General features: G+C 32.1%; 1 long non-coding RNA gene across 1 annotated transcript in view; it reads right to left on the reverse strand.

The window, feature by feature from the left end:
* Positions 1-18,015: 18,015 nt before the first annotated feature.
* The window catches only part of LOC127181495 (uncharacterized), a 79,886-nt gene continuing 75,949 nt past the window's right edge, over positions 18,016-21,952 (reverse strand). The window contains exon 3 of the long non-coding RNA XR_007829786.1: positions 18,016-18,217. This is a non-coding gene — a long non-coding RNA (uncharacterized LOC127181495). The remainder of the gene's footprint in view (positions 18,218-21,952) is intronic.

Genomic DNA, 21,952 nt, shown 5'->3' on the forward strand with positions numbered 1-21,952 from the left:
CTTCTAGTTATTTTATATTAAATAATTCAATAATGTTAATAAATATTAATGTTATTATTAATAATGTTTTGTGCACAGTTTAAGGTAAACCAGAATACGAATTTGTATATTTAAATATTAATTAAATATGTTATTATTATTATTATTATTATTATTATTGTTGTTGTTGTTGTTGTTGTAATTTATGTTAAATCATTTCATGCTATTAAAAAAACAAAACGACCATTTTTTTACTGTTATTAATATTATTAATAATAATGCTTTAATTATGCATAGTTTAAGTTAAACCAGATGCTATGGAATATTAATTTATTTAAAAAAAAAAAAAAAAAATATATATATATATATATATATATATATATATATATATATATATATATATATGTATGTATATATATATATAATTATTATTATTATTATTTAATTTATTATTATTAATAACAATGACAATAATAATAATTTTGGTAATTTATGTAATGTAAAATAACTTCATAATATTACAAATAAAACGACTATTTTTACTGAAAATGATATTACTGATAATAATGTTTTAGTTTATCAGTTAAATCAGTTAAACTATGAAAGTGAATACTTAAATAGCTATTCAATATTTAATACTAAATAATAATAAACATAATTGTAGTAATGTATGCAATATTAAATAATTTAATATTGCATACAATTAATAATAAAGCAATAACCTATTGTTATTAATATTATTGATAATAATAATGTTAAGATAAATTCAATATTTAATATTAAATAATAATACGAATAATAATAGTTATTATTATTATTATTATTATTTATTATTATTATATTAAATGCTAATGATAATAATTTTAGTAATTTATGTAATGTTAAATAATTTCATAATATTAAAAATAAAACAACTATTTTACTGTCATTAATATTACTGATAATAATGTTTTAATTAGGCATTGTTTAAGTTAAAGCAGATTATATATAAACTATGAATTGGTGCATTTAAATAGCTTTTAAATATTTAATACTAAACAATAATAAAATAATTGTAGTAATGTATGCAGTATTAAATAATTTAATATTGCATACAATTAATAATAAAACAAATACTATGAAATAAAACAGTATGAATTTGTTTATAATCACAAATCAATTAAATATTTATTATTATATAATAATAACAATATTATTATTATTAATATTATTATTATACATAATAACAATAATAATAATAATAATTTATGTAATGCTAAATATTATAATATGAAAAATAAAACGTTTTACTGTTATAACTATTATTGATAACTAATTATGCATATTTTAAGCAGAATATTAACAGAATATTAATTTGTATTTAAATATCAATTTAATAATAGTAATAATAATCATTATTATTGTTGTTATTATTATTATATACACATATAGTTTAACCACAGAATACCCTTGAAATTGATCATCACCATCATCATTAAGTGGATTTTTCACAGTCACTGTTGAAACTGCACTAGAATATTTTCTACTTTCTACTATCTCCTCTTGCTGTTGCCCTGCTGAGTGAGATAAGTTGTTGCTGCTCTGGAAAAATCCTGTGAAATAAAACAGATCCATTTTAGGACAGGGTTTTGACAGGGTTTACATTTAAATGCCGTCTAGGAAGCACAGACATTAAGAAGTAATATTAATGTCTGAGCATTTCATAAAGAAACTGAAGAAGCTCTCCTAAGCTTCTGGCACTTCGTGGAAGACGTTATAGGCTTAAATATGTTCCCTAAAAATACACATACATAATATTACATGTACCAAAGCACTGAAATGTATGAAGACAAAATGTGCAGCAACCAATCAGAAAAGATGCAAGCTCTATTGATTCATCTGTAATATTGAACATGAAAGTCAAAAAAGAGGCTCTTTGTTTTTTTTTGTTTTTTTTCTTGTTTGTTTTGTTTGTTTTGGTTTTTTTGATTGACAATGAAAGCTGTTCCCGGAACAGTTTTAATAGACTCTGGAAAAAAAAAAAAAAAATCTGATTCAATGGGACAATGCCATAAGCAGAGCAGCTTCTGTTCCTCAAACACACACCCTGATCATTTTTCCACTATTTATCAGCCTGACATTTGAGCCTACGCTTGTTGTATTACTTTACAAACCCAAACCTCTCCGCTTCTGCTTTCTCATTGTAAACACTCCATTGTAGGAACAATATCAAATAATGGCCGAATCGCAGGTCACATGAGGAGAGAACACCACACCAAAGGACTGGATAAAATAGTTTGAAGGCAAACACCTGACACTGGACCTTTTGTGAAGAAATCCCAGCTCCTCTAAAGGGCTAAAGGGTCTGTTTTCAGAGGCAGAAGAAATCATTCAGCTTCAAGGGCATTGTGGGACCACATGTACACAAACTTAAAAGCAGCAGGAATTAATTCAGGTAGCACTGAGTAAGGAGTATCAATCTCTCAGTTTTGTGCAAATGAAGAACAAAAATTACTTTGCAGCTAAAAAAAAGATGTGGATAACAAAGTAATACCATTTATACTTGCGTAATGTATTCATCTTTTATCTTTAATGGCACAGACAGTAATTTGGTCTTGGTCAGGTCGGGGCTACAAATTACCATAACAAACAAGCATGTAATTTGCATATCACAAACACACCTCTCCCATGAGGTTCCTTCAGCCTTGAATTTAATAAGCCACGCTAAAAGGCAAAATAAATAAATAGCCATCGTACTTTACTGTGATATTCCATGTGTCTTTTCTGACACAATGAAAATTGCTTATGGAAAATTCCATGTAGTAAAATCAAGTCCATCTTGTTCTTTCTCACCTTATCCAGCAGATGGCGCTGTGAACTTACATTGTACTGATTGACGTAGTAGTTTTCCAGTGTCTAACAGTTTACAGTTAGAGATGAAGCATCGTAGGTCATACGACAAAATACAAAGAATACATAAAACACACACAAAAAAAAAAAACATAACTACGCAAGTAGTTATTTTATATTTGAGCAAACAAACATCTCTAATGTTTATTTATATGTCTAAAAAAATGATGTATCTTCATACAGTTATTCAAATGTAATGTTTCTGTTTTAAACTGGCTAACAGATTTTTAAAAATGTTTTATTAAATGTATTTTTACAAATAATATTTTTATCTATCCATACCACCTTTTTCTTTAATGCAGAAGTAAGGCTATGAGGGGAGACTTCCGGGTTCATTAGCTGACTCATAAAATTTACAAATGGCTGCGTGGCCACTCTTTTTAAAAAAAAAAAATTTTTGTAATGCACAAGCTCACAGTCTGACTGTAACTGTTACTCTTTCATTTGAATGAATCTTGAAGTATTCTCATAGCTGAAGCATCTAAATCTGTATGTGAGTCAGTTGTTAGTGTGTAACTGAATCTAAGGGAGTGACATGGCTGGAAGCGTGTTATATCTATCTACTTTTTTTAATCTTCTTTTATTTTTTGGATCCTCACATTGTTTGTTTCTTGTGCTCTTTCTATTTCTTCTTTAGGTGACTCACGTTGTGGGCAGCTCATCTGAATGTAACAGTTTTCAGATTGACCCGATTGCCTGGAATAATCAAGTCCCAGCCTGAGTCACAACCACAGATCCCACTGAACATATGCAACATAACACCAGGGCCTATTCATCACCCTAAATTTTCCCTTTAATTTTTTTTTTTTTTTTGGCTGGTGGTTTATTGTTATATACTTTGGTTCAAAGGGCTTTAGGGCTTTAGGGCTTCAGAAAACTTCCAAGTAGTTAGGGGTTTAAGCGCATAGTGCTGAAACCCTATTGTAATTGTTAGAATTGCCAAGGATCAGAAATCTCCACGTAAAACTGATCATGCAGACCAAACTGTACTTCATAGAGACTCGAAATTTGGAGGGACGGTAGAACTCACACTGCCTACAAAGTCACCAAGGCTCAGCCCAATCGCCTTGACGGGGATGCTACAGCAATCAAAAGTATAAAATGGCTCATAACTTTTAAACCATTCATAGCAGGATTTGTCTGTCACCCTGGCAAAATTTTCGTGTACCTTTTTTTTTTTTTTTTTTTTTTTAAAAACTACTTTTGCAAACTAGTATAAACGATTGTATATAGCGCAGTTTTTCACACATACGCACAATATTCATATCATTTAATAGACCTCCTCATTCTGGACATCTTTGCCCCTAGAACTACTGCTGTCAATCATACTGTTAAATGATTAAGAAAATGTGAGTAAAAAACCCTACTTTTGCGAGCTAGTCCTAAGTTTTTGCTCAGTCTGGAAAAACACTGCAGTGCACTTCTCTGGACTCTCTAGGTCAATAATTATCAACAAAAATGTTGACATTTACCCTTTGGGAAGTTAGAAAAGGGGCCTTTACAAATATACCCAAAAGCCTATAAAGCCTAAATTAAAACTCAAAACCTCATGAAAACTGGTGAGCATATGCGACATGTGATTCTACACAAGCATGCAAAGTTTTCGGGAGACCAAACCACAGCTGGCACTACAACAGTCATAAACGTTTAATAAACGTTTAAGTCAAAATAATATTTAAATGATATTTTTATGCATATGAAATATGTATCTTAATAAATAAATATATATTCATACAAATTAATATATTTTAATGTATATATAAATTAGTTGAAATGCTAACAAATACAAAATCACGTTTTTAAATGTATTTATTTACAGTTCTTGAAATGTCTAGAATCACAAAATCAGTTGTGGTTAATAATATATATATTACTTATATATCTCAACACTACTAGTTTCTGTTAATAAAAAGGTTAGAAAATAAGCAGCTAAGTAGTATATTTTAACTTTAATTCTAAAAATAAAGACAAAGATAGTTTGTTGGAACTTTTTTTGATAATTATAATAAATGCACCGCATGCTTCACTCTAAAATGTGCAGTGAATTAGTTATTTAAATTGCAGCCTTTAATAATTGCAGTAAGATGAATTGTGATTATCATTCAGCGCAATTTACTACTTTTTTTTTTTATTTTGCATTAAATATAATTAAATACATTAATTCAATATAATCAGCTTTCATCAGCTCAGAGGGAAATAGCATAGACTACAGGAGGCCTTTTAGTCAAAAATACTGAAAACCACTGCTCTAGATGATGATAATAATAATAATAATAATAATAATAATAAATACACATTTAAAATAAATAAATAATAATACATTAATGAAATTAAATGAAATTAAAATAAAATAAAATGGCATAATTTACTTGCCTTAATGAGTTCTGGAGAGCACAATAGGAGAATTTTTACAGAATATCCTGACAGTTGAGCTCCAAAATTACAACAAAAAAGCACTAGAAAAGCAGTCCATACATTTTTTTTAAAGATATCTTCTAAAGTCAATTTTGGGGATGAAAAGATCAAAATATAAGCCATTGATTACTAGAAGTCTTCACTGTAGATTTCAACTTTAACCTGATGAAAAGAGCCTAATGGTACCATATTTGATTTGTGAAAAGACTTCAAAATCACATGGATTATTCGTATATTTTTATGGTGCTTTTTGTAATTTGTTTAAGTTTTATGCTTCAAAAACTCACCTGTTCCCATGCAAGTGAGACTTCAAAGCAATCACTCTCTCTGCCAAAGAGAGAAGGGAAAGATTCAAAAGTTCAAACAGAAAACGGCTTGCTTGACTCACTGATGCGGTGTTCACATCTCTCCTGGAGTTGTTTAATAAATAACAGGCCGAAAAAAGCTACTGATGTTGGACTTTAAAGCTTTAACCTCGTTTGACCTGTTTGCTAATCAGTTGTAAGATCAATCCAGATGAAATTGGTTGTAGTACAGACACCTGTGGGAGACCTGCCCGTACCTGCCTGAGACAAAAATCACAGCCCTAAGGCTACGGAAACCAAACCCTCTGACTTTAAGCCTGATTTTTCACAGATTACTCGTTTACACTAAACCTGCTCTGATCTTAATGAAGGGAATTTCTCTTCTGACATAGCAAGACATATCATATCACACACTTAATGGAAAGAATCCTTTATATTCCATTTTTCCAAGGAACCTCTTGTACATTCACTTTTGGTTTCAAAATAAGTAAGAAATGCTGTTACTGCCTACTGTCTGTAAGTTGTTCAAAAGTATGGGCTTGGATTTCTGGATTACATTTTTTTTTATATATTTATTTTTTAAATGATTTCAGCTTACCAAGGCTACATTTATTTGATTAAAAATACACTAAAAACATTAATATTGAGAAATATTATTACAATATAAAATAACTGACTTCTATTTCAATATAATTTAAAATTAAATTTATTCCTGTGATGCAAAGCTACATTTTCAGCATCATTACTCCAGTCTTTAGTGTCAAATGATCCTTCAGAAATCATTCTGATATGCTGATTTTCTGTTCAAGAAACATTTCAAGAGTCAATGCTAAAAAAAAAAAAAAAATCATATTGACCCCAAACTGCCTTAATTATAGCTCGCTGTTATGGAATCTTATAATTACGCACATCATAAAGACAACCGAATGACTACAGTGTCTTTGTTGGCCTGTGTTACTTCGACAGTGATCTGTCCATTTGACAAAGGGTCTATGACATCAAACAGACCCTCCTGTCAATCAAAATCAGCCTCTGTGGGAACCAGTGGTCTAGAATCCGCTCCAGGCAACCTGGAGTTAAAAAAAGAGGCATAACTCTGCCATTTTTTCCAGGTTCCGAGAATATTGCATTAATTAGAATGACACATAGCGTTTGAGCAAGGCCTATCATATTCTTGTCAAAACGTGAAGGTGTAAGTCCTCCTGGCTTTGATGAACAGCCCCTGAGGGGGTGGATTTTTGAGTGCAGAATTCCCCTCATTCAATCAGACATGACTAAGATCTGCATGCAGTAGATGTCATCATCGAGGAACGGTGCGGAGTTTTCATTTCAGTTTTCATTTTAAATCACAATTATGTTGGATTTTATAGGTTTTGTCAACTTATCCAGAATTACGTAGTTGACATAATAGCCTGACTTTTAGAAATAATCTGCACGTCTGACGTCAATCTCAAAGACCTGTACTAAACATCAAAGCTCTATTTGAGGCACTTCTGCCTTTGATAAATTTGCCAACACAATTTAATGACTAATTTCAGACATCTAATACAATCGCTGCTGAAACACACATTTATAACTTTTACTAGTTTTAACTTAGTTGCTAGTGGGATTTACTAGCTGGTTCCTAGGGTGTTTTGGGATGTTACTGTACTGTAGGTGGACGCTAGACATTCTGAATATTTTTAGTCCACTGTTATGCAATTAGTATTGTGCTCTGATTGGTTAAAGCATTGCCAAGTGGTAGCTAGGCTGTTTGTGGTTGCTAGTGGTAGCTAGGCTGTTTGTGGTCAAGGCATTGCTCAGATACTAGCCTCAGTGTTTGTTAGTGCTTTTTTATGCAATTAGTATTGTGCTCTGATTGGTTGTTAAGGCATTGCTAGCTGGTTGCTAGGGTGTTTTGTGTTGTTTGTAGGCTGTTGGGGGTTGCTAGACGTTCTGAGTGTTTGTTAGTGCGTTGCTATGCAATTAGTATTGTGCCCTGATTGCTTAAGTCATTGCTAGGGTGTTTTGGATTGTTACTAGGTTGTTTAGGGTTGCCAGATGTTCTCAGTGTTTGTTTGTGTGTTTCTATGCAATTGGCAGGTGGTTGCTAGGGTGTTTTGAGGTGTTACTAGGGTTGTAGATGGTTTCTAGACATTCTAAGTGTTTGTTAGTGCGTTGCTATGCAATTAGTATTGTACTCCGATTAGTTAAGGTTTTACTAGCTGGTTGCTAGGGTGTTTTGGGTTGTTACTAGGCTGTTTGTGGTTGCCAGACATTCTCAGTGTTTGTTAGTGCTTTTTTCTGCAATTATTATTGTGCTCTGATTGGTTGTTAAGGCATTGCTAGCTGGTTGCTAGGGTGTTTTGGATTGTTAGTAGGCTGTTGGGGGTTGCTAGCCGTTCTGAGTGTTTGTTAGTGCATTGCTATGCAATTAGTATTGTGCTCTGATTGGTTAAGGCATTGCTCGGTGGTTGCTAGGCTGTCTTAGGTTGTTACTAGCCTGTTTGTAGTTGCCAGACATTCTCAGTGTTTGTGTGTAGTGCTTTTTTATGCATTTAGTATTGTGCTCTGATTGGTTGTTAAGACACTGCTGAGTGGTTGCCATGGTGTTTTGGGTTGTAACTAGGCTGTTGGTGGTTGCTAGACATTCTGAGTGTTCATTACTGTGTTGCTATGCAATCAGTTTCGTGCTCTAATTGGTTAAGGCATTGCTAGGTAGTTGCTAGGGTGTTTTGGATTGTGAGCATGGATTTATGTGGATGAGTTGTTTTGAGTGTCTGTTAGCACGTTCCTATGAAGTTGCTAAGGTGTTTTGAGTGTTTTTAGCGTGTCACTATAAGATGGTCGCAAGTTCCGTTGCTACAATTGGACTTCAATGGCACTAACGACTATAGTTAGCTAACAATGCTTTTGGGAAACGCGCACCTAGGTTGGTTGTTAGCATATCGCTATGTTTCATAAGTTGTTCAAAACAGCATGTTGCTATGCAGTTGCTAGGGTATTTTTCTCCACTAGGCAAAGTTGCTTATAAAAGGAACACATTTCTCCATAACAAGTCGACGTGAGCTACACACCAAAGTTTAATACTTTGGGTTATGGGTTTGTAAGTCTGAGCAGTAATGGTGATGCTTGACTTATCAAACACAGACCGTGTCCTTCAGATGGAGGTTCTCCAGTCAGCAGCTGTGATGATCATACAGGAGTAGGGGACACGGCTGACTGAAATACTCTCAGCTCAGGTTCCTCTCATCTCAGCTCAGATAAAGAGTGAAGAATTACAAAGGCAGGTTTCAAAGACACTCGTGCAAACAAAGTTCATCTGATTCTGTCGACTGGAGGGTGAAATTAGGGTGTATCATTTCATACAGAAGAACAGAACCTGCTCGTCCTCAGAATAAGGACAGATGTCCTGCCAGAATCACACATCAGCAGGACATTTACCGTGTTTGTTTCAACGGCTTCACGTGTTCTGGCTTCACGAGATCTCAACAAGGTTGTGCTGGAATTTAACAAACCACAGAGGGTTTGAGCCACAAAAGAGGCTGTGAAACTTTCCAGAAGAGTAACATGCAAAGTCACTCATCACACTTGAGGAAAGCTAACTTTAAAAGAATTCTACACTTATTATGTCATACCTTTTGATACTTAATGGAGTTTCTAGTTAGGTTTCTTTCAAGCATCTTCATCATAATCTATATATTATACTGAGATGTCTAAATGCAGGTATCTTGGAATATGTAAGCACAATTTGAGACGATGTTGAGACCTCTTCTGAAACAGGAGACGTGAAATTACAGTCATCTGTTTTTCAGGAGAAACATCTAAAGGAGACGCCAAATGTTTCCATTTACTGTATAATCTCATTGCTGTCTAGGAGAAAAAATAGAGATATTAAAAAAGATATTAAATATCTCACTTGTTTATATTAAACATTACACTCTTTGCTGTGCAAGCCCCTGAAAAATAAATAAAGAAATAAATGCAAGACAAATAAATAAAGTGTATAAATAAATAAATAAGCAAGCACAAATTAAAGTCAATTAATGAGTGAATAAATAAATAAATAAATACAAAAACAAAGCACAAATAAATAAATAAATTAATTAATTAATTAAAATGCAAGCAGAAAAGAACATAACTAAACATAAAGTGCAAATAAATAAAAAGCACATAAATATATAAATAAGTAAATAAAAACAAACAAATAAATAAATAAATACAAGACTGATGAATAAATCAAGAAAAAAAACTAACAAAATAAAATGCAAATAAATAAAAAGCACATAAATAAATAACCCAATAAAAAAATGCAAACATAAAGCACAAACAAATAAAAGACATAAATAAATGAATAAATAAGCACAAATTAAATGCAAGCAAAAAACCAACAAAATAAATGAAGTGAAAATAAATAAAAAGCACATAAGCCATAAATAAATAAATGAATAAAAATGCGAACATAAATCACAAATAAATAAAGACACATAAATAAGTAAATAAATCAATAAATAAACACAAATTAAATGCAAGCCAAAAAAAAAAAAAAAAAACTAACAAAATAAATAAAATGCTAATAAATAAAAAGCACAAAATAAATAAGTCAACAAATAAATAAATAAAAATGCAAACATAAAATAAATAAACACAGATAAATAAAAGGCACACAAATAAATAAATAAATAAAAAATCAAGCAAAAACAAACAAATAAATGAAATGGATCAAATGGATAAATCAAATGACATAAATAAAAAGTAAATTAATAAAAATGCAAACAAAAAGCATAAATAAAAAAAACAAAAACAAACAAATAAATAAAATGCACATAAGTAAAAAATAAATGTTAACATAAAGCACAAATAAATAAAAAGCCATATATAAATAAGTCAATAAATAACTACATAATTTCCTCTTTGAGGTATCACATGGTGTCAATGGTCATCCACAGTGCAGAAGGTTTTTTACACGTGTGTTTCTGGTAATTACTTGCCGGATTGAAGACACGAGTTCAGTGGTAGTAATTCTAGTGGTTCCGGCACTGGGATGATGTCATAAATGTTGTGGGTTTGATCCCAAATCACACTTCTCTTGTGATCTTTAACAGAACACTTAACTTAAGTAGTTCCCGTGTAGTGTGCATTCCTCACATGGGTCTGCAACAAAAAAAACATAAACAAGTAAACCACAAAGAAATGACTCTCATACTGAGATCACATTTACATTAATGACAGATTGATCTGCTCATGATGAGTCATGATGTTCACACATATTTATGGCTTTTTGTTTTGCATAGTATTGCATCATGGCCTAAAGCAATGGAGCTGATACAACTTCCAGGGAAATTATTACGAATACAGAACTGACAATTTAAGGGCATTAACTTTAAAACGATCTCATTATTTATAACACAAATGCAGTTAGTCATATTGTGGTTAGTCTCAGATTCAGACACTACAATGAATAGAAATTTAAAGAGCTCACTTAAGCCTTTAAACTTACTGATTGGTGTTTTGCAACATCCAGGAGTCAGAGTACAAGAAATATTCACGTTGACAAGAAACCAAGCTGCGGCAATTAGCACGTTTGAGGAAGAGCTAATCACTTTGTTAATCATTGAAGACACTAAATCTATGGAAGATACTGAGAAGTTTAAGGAAACTATTTGCAAATAAACAACAGTCCTTCAATACACTAGACATGTATGATTTTGCTGCAAACCTAGTGATGTCAACAATCGCAAGAACGCAGAGGAAAAAGTGCAAGAGTTTGCACGAGTAATGTGCCGTCATGTGATTAAAAGTTGCTAAATTGTAAACTTTTGCTGCAAAACAATGACACACAGTCATTCATTCACAAATGAGAATTTCAGAGTGGTGAGTATACTTACGAAAAAAAAGTCTCATCATTTTTTCCAGTGAACAAGCACCCTTACCCATATTTTAACATCACACAAAAAGCAAAATCTGAGCATTCTGGTCTTTTTATAGACCAGTCAGATAGAGTGGATGGTCCAAAAACTAATATGGATCAGACTTTGAAATAAAATAAAATAAAATAAAATAAATATGGAACTAACTTTCCACCAGTTCTAATAAAATTGTTACATTATAATAGTTAGCTACACTACCAGTTTTTTTTATCCAGCGAGCAAGCACCCTTACCCACATTTTATCATCACAAAAAGCTAAATCTGATCATTCTGGTTATTTTATATACCAGTCAGAATAAAATAAAAAAATCAAATCAAATCAAAAATATGAAAACAAAAAATAAAAATCAAATCAAATAAAAATATATAAACAAAAATATAAAATTAAATTAAATAAAAAATTTAAATGATAAAAATAAATAAAAATAATAATAAAATGAAAATAAAATAAAAACTGTAATGAAATAAAAATCTAATAAAAAACTATAAAATATCAATATCAAATCCAAGAAAAAATATTAAATAAACATGAAAAATGAAAATAAAATATAATAAAAGTAAAATCAATTAAAATAAAATAAAAACAAATTACATTATAATAGTGGTTATATAATAATATAATTTTCTATTATAATACAAACACTAATATTATAAAATATTACCATTTTACATTATAATACACTACCATTCTAAAGTTTGGCGTCAGCAATGTTTTTTTATGTTTTTCAAGTCTGTTTTGTCATTCAAAGCTGTGTTTATTTGATAAAACACAGTAAAAGCAGTAATATTATAAAATATTACCATTTAAATTACTGTTTTCTATTTAAACATATTTTAAAATCTAACTTCATTCCTGTAATTGCAAAGCTGGATTTTCAGCATCATTACTCTAGTCTTCAGTGTCACATGATTCTTCAGAAATCATTCTAATATGCTAATCAAGCAACATTTTTTATTATTATCAATACTAAAAACAGATGTGGAAACCATGATTTTTCCCCCAGAATTCTTTGATGAATAAATAACAGCATTTATTTAAAACAGAAGTCTTTTGTAACACTCGTGCCATAGTCTTGTTGCCGTGATCGTCCCGAGTTCGAATCCGAGGATTTGCACTTAGTGTAAAAAGCCACTGCCTATTTTTTAAAAAATGCTTCAATATGCATTAAAAAAAAAAAAATCACCTATGAGCACATGAATATCAGATGTTTGTTCACTGAATCATACAACACAATCCTGCCGTTTTAGTCAAGCAGACCCTCTCAGACAGTGTAAAAAGGTGTAACGCACTTCTGCCGGGACACAGACAAGGTCAGGATGGATGCTGCTGTCTGGATTTCCTTATCAGCCTGTGTCTCTCACCCCTGCTGTGCTTATGGCTTGATGACTTCCTCGCAACTCTCTCCGCCAGACAATGACAAGCCTAGTGCTTCTATCTAGATTCTTATCAGCACACGGGACAAACCTGACCACTTCCTGTAAATAAACCCCGGCAGAAGAGACGATCCCTCAGTCTGCACCTATCACAGTCTACCTGTGTGAAATGTTTGTGTGACTCTTTATCTTGTTTTCTAGATCACTATAAGTTTGAATTACAGCAGCATGATCTCACGTTGAGTAAACACGTCTGCTCATACTCGCGTGCGGGTTTCCTTCAGCAAACAAACACACAATGACGGGACACCTGTGAAAACACTTCAGCTCAGTGAACATATTCAGTCTTCTGAAGACTGAATAAAGACATAACTAAGTCTAAGCTTTCTTATCTACAAATAACTACTCTGTTTTTCTATGATAGCTGATATGGGCGTTTATTTGATGGGAACAAATACATTTTCAATCTGTTCCTCACATAAAACTAGTCATATGGCTTCAGATGACTTGGAATATTGTATGGTACTTTCATGGTTTCTATATTTCTATAATAAGCCTAAATTACATAGAAAAGAAGCATGTTTCCACTGAAAAAAAAGGCTTAATTGAATTACTCATACTGAAGGGCTATTTAAGCTCATTTTGAGGTTGTTTAAACTGGATTTGAGACTTTGAAGCCCTGCTATATTGTTTAGTAAATTCGCCTCAGTAGTTTATGTGAATTATTTCTTTATAAAGAACACAGCCATGAATATCACGCTCATTTACTGCATCTATGAAATGCAACTCTGTTTTATAAATATTACTGTAAGCCATAACACACCCACGGCCTGCCTGCTGACTCTTTGAAACCGTCATTATTGGATATAAAGCTCATTCTGCTTTGAGCTTGTATCATTTTCAGATCTGATTGTTTATTAGCTTAGACACACCTCTGCACCTGAATACTGAACACAATGCCTCTATTCATGCATGATGAATACAGAGATGCCTCTTTCTTCACATCCAATACAATGGTTAAAGAAAAGCACTGATTTTTTTGAGATGGTAGTTTTGCTATATGGTTACTGAGGAGTTTGGAGTATTTATTGTGTTGCTATAGTATTCATAAATGCTTACTAGAGTGTTCTGGGTGGCCAGATCATTCAGTGCAATTAAGATTTGATGCAGAAACAATTCATATTAAACTCAAAAATAAATATAATTTTATATTTTGTATTTGTGATTATAAATGTGAAATAAAAAAAAATAAGACTTTTTTATATGAATTAAAATAATAGAATACACTACTGTTCAAATGCTTGGGGTCAGTAATATTAAAGAAATTAATATTGAATATTTGTGAATGATAATTAATAAGTTTTATTTATGAATGATGCATTACATTGTTCAAAAGTGACGGTTAAAACATTAATATTTAAAATAAAGTGTGTTCATTAGAACTTTATTCATCAAAGAATCCTTATGAAAATGAATCATGTTTTTCATAAATAATGGAGTAATGATGCAGAAAATTCAGCTTCGACAAAAGAATCAATTATATTTTTAAATACATTCATATAGAAAACAGTTCTTTTTAAATTCTAACAATATTTTAAAATATTAATTTTATTACTGTATTTTTAAAATTGATTTAATTTTTAACTTTATTAATTATTATTATTTATATAGTCTATATATAATATTATTATACACAATACCGTTTAAAAGTTTGGAATCAGAAAGATTTCATTGTTTTTTTTTTTTTTAAAGAAGTCTCTTATGCTCATCAAAGTTGCATGTATTTGATCAAAAATACAGAAAAAATATTATGAAATATTTTTGCAATTTAAAATAATGGTTTACTATTTTAATATACTTTAAAATATAATTTATTCCAGTGATGCAAAGCTGAATTTTCAGCATCATTACTCCAGTCTTCAGTGTCACGTGATCTTTCAGAAATCATTCTAATATGATGATTTATTATCAATATTGGAAACTATTGCTGCTTAATATTTATTGTAACCAGTGATACTTTTCAGGATTATCTGATGAATAAAAAGTAAAAAGAACAGCATTTATTAAAAAATAAAAAATAAATCTTTTCCCATAATATGCACTACCGTTCAAATGTTTGGGGTCGGTAATGTATGTATGTATGTATGTATGTATGTATGTATGTATTTTTATTTATTTATTTATTGTTAAATTCATAAAAAGTGATGGTAAAGACTTATATTGAAAGGAAGGATTTCTATTTTAAATAAATTCAGTTCTTTTTAAATTATTATTCATCAAAGAATCTTTAAAAAAAAAAATAAAAAAATAAATATTTTTTATCAATGTTTCCAACACTGATAATAAATCATCAAAATGATTTCTGAAGAATTATGTAACACTGAAGACTGGAGTAATGGATGATGAAAATTCTGCGTTGCATCATATGAATAAATTATGCTTTTAAATTGTAAAAATATTTCACAATATTACTGTTTTTTTCTGTATTTTTGATCAAATAAATGTATCCTTGATGAGCAGAAGAAATGTCTTTAAAAATATTAAAAACCTTTTTTTTCAGATTTTAGACTAATTTTAGATTTTAGATTAAAGAGTTCTTAAAAATCTTACAAACCACAAACTGTTAAAGTGGTTTACATAATAAAGATGACCAGTGAACAAAAATCACAAAAATCAATAATGAACTTGTGTGTGTGTTTTTATTTGTGCCAGTTTCTTCCTGTTTATTTCTGCAAAGAAAAAAACAAAGGTTATTTGGTTATTCAACATCTCGTCTACAGCTAATGTAACAATCCATCTGTGCCACATGCTAAATGTTCCAGTAAACACAATTATTCCACGCCTGAGAAAAACAAGACTCGGTCTGGGCGCTCACACTGACGTCACCGGCTAGAAAAAGCACTCCAGTATCTGCATGGCTGGAAATTACAGGCTGCAGCAACCAACACTCAAGCTGGCAGGGTCTAAAGCCTCCTAAATGAAGCTCTTTTGTGGCAGGGCTTGGCATGACGGATGAGGGCAAGATTCCTCTATTCCCTTTGTGCTCCAGAAGTGTGAGCCAGAAATGAAACCTTTTGCAAGGCGTCCAAACAAAGAGGTGCACAGAAGCATTCTATGTTAGTGCTCGACAGTCATGCTGGAGTCTCGATATATGTCACAGCAGGCAACTCAAGCAATGCGTATCTGATGTCAGGTCCCTTTGATGTCGTCTTTAAAATATGAATGATTTTCTCTAATGAGACGTGTCCTAATGTAGACTGTGCTGCGGTTTCATTTTATATGAAGACTGGGAATGGTCTTCTGTTAATCGACTATATTCTTTGAAATAAACCAAACTTGATATGACTGTCAAAACATGTCTACTACATCTAAAAGTCTTAAAGGGACAGTAGCATATGCTTGCCTACTAAAAAGGTAAATGCTACTTTTTATCTCGCATAATTCTTCAGACCTTTTTCCAATCAGAATTCTTTTTATATCTCTTATTTTATATTGTGAGTTTATATCTCACATTTTTCACATTTGTCTTGAAATTGTGACTTTAAATCTTGTGATTGTGTAGGTTTATATCTCACAACTGGAACTTTTTCAGAATTGTGACTTTAAATCTCACAATGCAGACTTTTTTTTTACCTCACACTTGTAGGATTATATATCACAAAAGTTTTATATATCACAATTTCGGAATTGTGCTTTTAAATTATTCAAATTTTTTTTTTTTTTTTTACCTCACAACTGTACGTTTATATCTTACAATCTGAACTATTTTTGGAATTGTGACTTTAAATCTCGCAAATTTTTTACCCAACAATTTTATATTATTCAATTTTTTTTTTACTTCAGAATTGTCGGTTTATATCTTACAATTTTACCCATTTTTGGATTTGTGACTTTGAATTTCACAATTCTGACTTTTTAACCTCACAATTGTAGGTTTATATCTCACAACTGGAATTTTCAAAATTGTTACTTTAAATCTCCAAATTCCAACTTTTTTACCTCACACTTGTAGGATTCTATCTCACAGAAGGTTTATATATCACAGTTTGAACTATTTTTAGAATTGACTTTAATTCTCGCAATTTTTACCACAAAATTATAGTTATTTAACTCACAATGTGAACTTTTTTCAGAATTGTAACATTAAGTCTCGCAATTCCAAATTTTTTACCTCATAATTGCAGGTTTATGTCTCACAACTGCAACTTTTTTTTGGAATTGTGACTTTAAATTATTCAATTCTTTTTATCTTACAACTGTAGGTTTATATCTTACAATCCAAACTATTTTCAGAATTGTGACTTTAAATCTCGCAACTCCAACTTTTTTACCTCACACTTGTAGAATTATATCTCACAGAAGGTTTATATATCACAATTTTGAACTATTTTAAGAATTGACTTTAATTCTCGCAATTTTTACCACACAATTATAGTTATATAACTCTCAGTGTGAATTTTTTTTCAGAATTGTGACTTTAAATCTCATAATTCTGACTTTTTTTTTTACCTCACAATTGTAGGTTTATGTCTCACAACCGGAACTTTTTTTGAATTGTGACTTTGAATATCGCAATTCCGAATTTTTTAACCCACAATTTTAAGATTTGCAAGATTTAAAGTCGCAATTCCACCTTTTTTACCTTACATCTGTAGGTTTTTATCTCAGAATTTGAACTTTTTCAGAAATGTGACTTTAAATCTTGCAATTCTGACTTTTTTACCTCTTAACTTACCTATAAAAGTTCAAATTGTGAGTTATAAAACTTAAGGTAAAAAAGTCAGAATTGCGAGATTTAAAGTATTATAAAGGTATTTGCCACTTTTTATCTCACTGTTCTGATTTTTCTCCTTACGAATGCAAGTTTACATCTCACAATTCGGACACAGTTCTCAGAATTGTGAGTTACATCTTGCAATTCTGAGTAAATATCTCAGAAAAGTCTGAATTGTAAACTGCCAAAAATAAGAATTACCTATTTTATATTACTTTTATTTCTTGGCAGAAACAAGCTTCCATTCCAGCAAAAACAGGTTGTGGAAAAGAGTGGAAATTACTCTGGTCAGTGGGTCTGCAGTGGCAAACTGAGCTGGAAAAAGATGATTTCAAACTCTCTTCTGAAATGTTATTCTCCTTACCTGCTGTCTTTCTCCTCTCACCTCGTCTCTTTACCCCTGGGCTCTCTTTGCATTCAGAACGAGGTCCAACGAATGGCTTAAAATAACCTCACAGCCTCACATCTTCAGCAGGAGGGCATCCCAGGGGTCCGGAGTCATGGTTCTGTCGAATGTTCTCTCCCTTTCTCTCTCTCTGCCTCTGTTTGTCCTTGTGGTGTTCGATTACATCCTGAAGAATAAGGATAAAAAGCACAGTGTCATAGGTTGAGCTGCAGAGATGACTGGAAGAACCAATACTTATATAATCAACATGTATTCATTTGGCAGGTTTTATGCATGTGCTGTGGCTCTAAAAAGTATTTGGACACATACGCCATGCTCAGAAATATTTCACATTATTACAACCACAAAATGTCAAATTTTTGCTTTTAAGCCACTTGGTTTAAATTTTGTGATGTATGCTACCATTCAAAAGCAGGACAGCAACAAACCAATTATTTTATGTTTTACAATATTACTGTTTTTTATCAAATAAATGAAGCATTTGACAGCATAAGAGACTTGTTTCAAAATCATTTAAAAAAAAACATTTAAAAATCTTACTGACCCCAAACTTTTGAACAGTAGAGTAATACAATGACTTTCATGCATTTTTATTTGTGTACAAATGTTTTCAGGACTTGGAAAGCAAAAGCACCTTTCCAAATCCCACTCCAAACAATTTTGTACTTAGAAACACTGCACTTGTGATCAGATCATTTAAGACGGATGTTCATACCAGGTGTAAAAAGGGATTCATCAGCAAAGCCTCAGATGTACAATGCTGGAACACTGAAATAAAACAGCGCTGTGTGTGTTGGAAAAAGTCATGGTGTGCGCTTTGGAACAGAAGCTCTCATTCTGGGCTGATTGATTTAACAGTAGTCCACAGCTCTGAGCTCCAAACTGCTGCTCCGCATATAAAACAAGATCCACAGCTTGACTCAAAGTCAGATAGCTTAAAGAAGATTTGATTAAAAAATTTAAATGTTTACACATATTTCAAGTTTCAGAACTCATACTTAACTCCCCAGTTTAAAATATGAATATTAATTTTGAATATGAATGATTTAAAATATCCTGCTGCTGCACAACTAGCATATATAATAACCTGTAGCAGATCTATACAGGTGGAGCTGGGGAGGTGGAGGTTTTCAGAGTAACTCTGAAAGCACACTACAAAATGCTCTAGTGAATGCTAACCAGTCATTTAAATGTAAAGCAGTTTAGTGCAAGCTCATTAGCTGTGTATACAACATGAACCAATCAGCTTGTGCCATGTAGATTAATGCTGTGAATATTATCAGTTTGCATTAAAATCCTAATGAAATCAAAATTGAAGTGGCTTTTGAGCGAGATGCTAACGGTCTAATCGGATTCAATGATCTATGCTAAGCTATGCTAAAAGTGCTACCGCCAGACCCGGAGATCAGCTGAATGGATTAGAAAACGGTAAAACTCAACTGTTTAACTCTAGGGGAGTTGGAAAATGAGCCTAATTTCAAAAAAAAGTGGAGTGTTCCTTTAAGGGAGACGACACGGCGGAATAAATTTCAAACATAATATTTGTTACAACAAAATTAACCAAAATAACATAATCAGGACATCAGTAGGTTCAGTATGAAATGCGAGTGAATGGATGCACAATGAAGTGCAGTCAGCGCTAGTGAATGAATGCGAAACAAAACATAATGCCACAAAACTGGAGCACGGCTCTGACTAACTGCCCAAGCAACACCGGAGCAGCAGTGCAGACGAACTCTTGCATCATGTTTAAATAAAAGCTATGAAGCGTATCAGGTGCATTCAAGTCACATCCCAATCACAAAACCTGCAACAGAGAAAAGAAACCAAAATACTCAAAACAACACAACTCAGTCCTAACAAACCACCCCCCCGCTCCTTAAAAAAATTCCCCACATCAAAAATTATACATTATAACACACATACATATAGAGGTAGGTTAAACTCACATCAATTGGAGACAGAAAAACCATCTCGTTATTCAACCACGGGGGCACAACACACTTACAGTAATATATATATAGCATCTATCACTATTTTCACTTAGTGTAAATAACATTTATCGCTATTTGCACTTATTATAAATAGCATCTATCACTATGTGCACTATTTGCACATCTATCTAACGCTATCTCACGACCAATTTCGTATGTTTTTTATGAGTTGGCTAATTCATACGAATTTGTACGAGGGGTTAGGTGTAGGGCATTCGTACAAATTCATACGTATTGTGCAACTCATAAAATACGTATGTTTTAGCTAAATCGCAAGAAATCGCTAAATCGCTAAGAAAATATGACATTTTCACTTAGTGTAAATAGTATCTATAGCTAAGAAAATATGACATTTTCACTTAGTGTAAATGGTATCTAATTGCTATTTACACATAGCATCTATTGCTATTTGTACTTAATATAAACAGCCACTGCAAAAAAAAAAAAAAAAAAAAAATCATATTAAGATAATAAAAAAACGCATTTCATTACCCCTGTAAAGCAATAGCTCACCAAACTTCTGTTGTTATTTACTTACCATCATATACCGTATTTTGCATAAAGTCCAAGTTGTTCTTTACTACAGAACGAAATTAAATAGGTGATATCAATTTGCAAAAAAAGAAATCATAATAAAATTAGCCCATACAGTCAAAACACACTAAAAGTTTGGTGTCTGTTTTAATTTATTTATTCAGTAAATACTTTTATAAAAGCTACAAAAGATTTGTATATATATATATATATATATATATATATATATATATATAATTAGGCTTGTGTGAGAAATAGACAGAAACTGAGCTAACAGAATTTAGCTATTTGCTGAAAAACATCTCCTTTGCCACATCATTTACTCTTACATGCAATAAAACAGTGCACGATATCATGGACATCAAACGTGGCACTTGCATGCAAGTGCACATAAGATTTCAAATTTACAACAAATGGGAGGATGTTTAGAGATGTCCAGAAAAGCACTTGCTTTCATGCTTCGGCATCAATTTCCAAGTAAGTAACAAAGCTGTCAGTTATCAAACACTAAACTCTTAAACTCTTGGGCATGTGTGTTGGACGGTGTGGTGCTTTTCTCACTGGCATCTAAAACGAGTCGAGCAGCCCAATGACTCAGCCAGTGAAATATGAAGGCTTTTAGCAGCTCGCCACAGAGGATCGCTTACACTCAACTATGTCTCATTTTTGGGGTTTCAGTATGTATTTAGTCATCCTGTAAAAAAGGGAGTCGAACAGCAGTGAGATGTGATTAAAAGAGAGTTTTTGCCATGTTAATTTGGCTCGGTCACACAAAGCAACGTAAGGTCATTTATCACCTTCAGACAAACATTTCAAGACGAATTACGCCAATCCACGGGAGAGGAACTCAAAGTACTATTTGTGGCCTTTTACAAGCCATCTTCGGATTTAGCTGTTCCGGAACAATCCGTGCGGTGGGGAAGAGGAGGGCCGACGAGCCCTTCTCAAAGCAGAATCATCTGGACTTGGACTGTTTGGGTCTAACCGAACACTTTCAAGTGGGGTTCTCTGGTCGCTCCACACCACTGCCAGAGGACCAAATGTGCTCATTTTAAACGGCTGGTGAAAGTAAACACATCAGAAGCGAATCAAAACCCATGTGTGGTTTTTGCCGCTAGACGAGAATCTAATTTCGCTTTAGATGTTTAGAAGGCGTCTGCAAATTTGATGAGCTATTGTTTCACAGCTTGATAGATGAACTTCACCTGACAGAGACGGATAAGGCGGTTGTTTTATTGGTTTAACAGAGGGGGGCAAAAGCAGAGACGAAAAAAAATCTCATTGTCTTTGGTTGATTGTTAATTATAGATGCTCATTAGGAGCACTGATTACAACACACAATAATGAGACATGCACATAAACAAAGATGCTCA

The sequence above is a fragment of the Labeo rohita genome, chromosome 19 (genome assembly GCF_022985175.1).
Source record: "Labeo rohita strain BAU-BD-2019 chromosome 19, IGBB_LRoh.1.0, whole genome shotgun sequence".
Classification (NCBI taxonomy): Eukaryota; Metazoa; Chordata; class Actinopteri; order Cypriniformes; family Cyprinidae; genus Labeo; species Labeo rohita.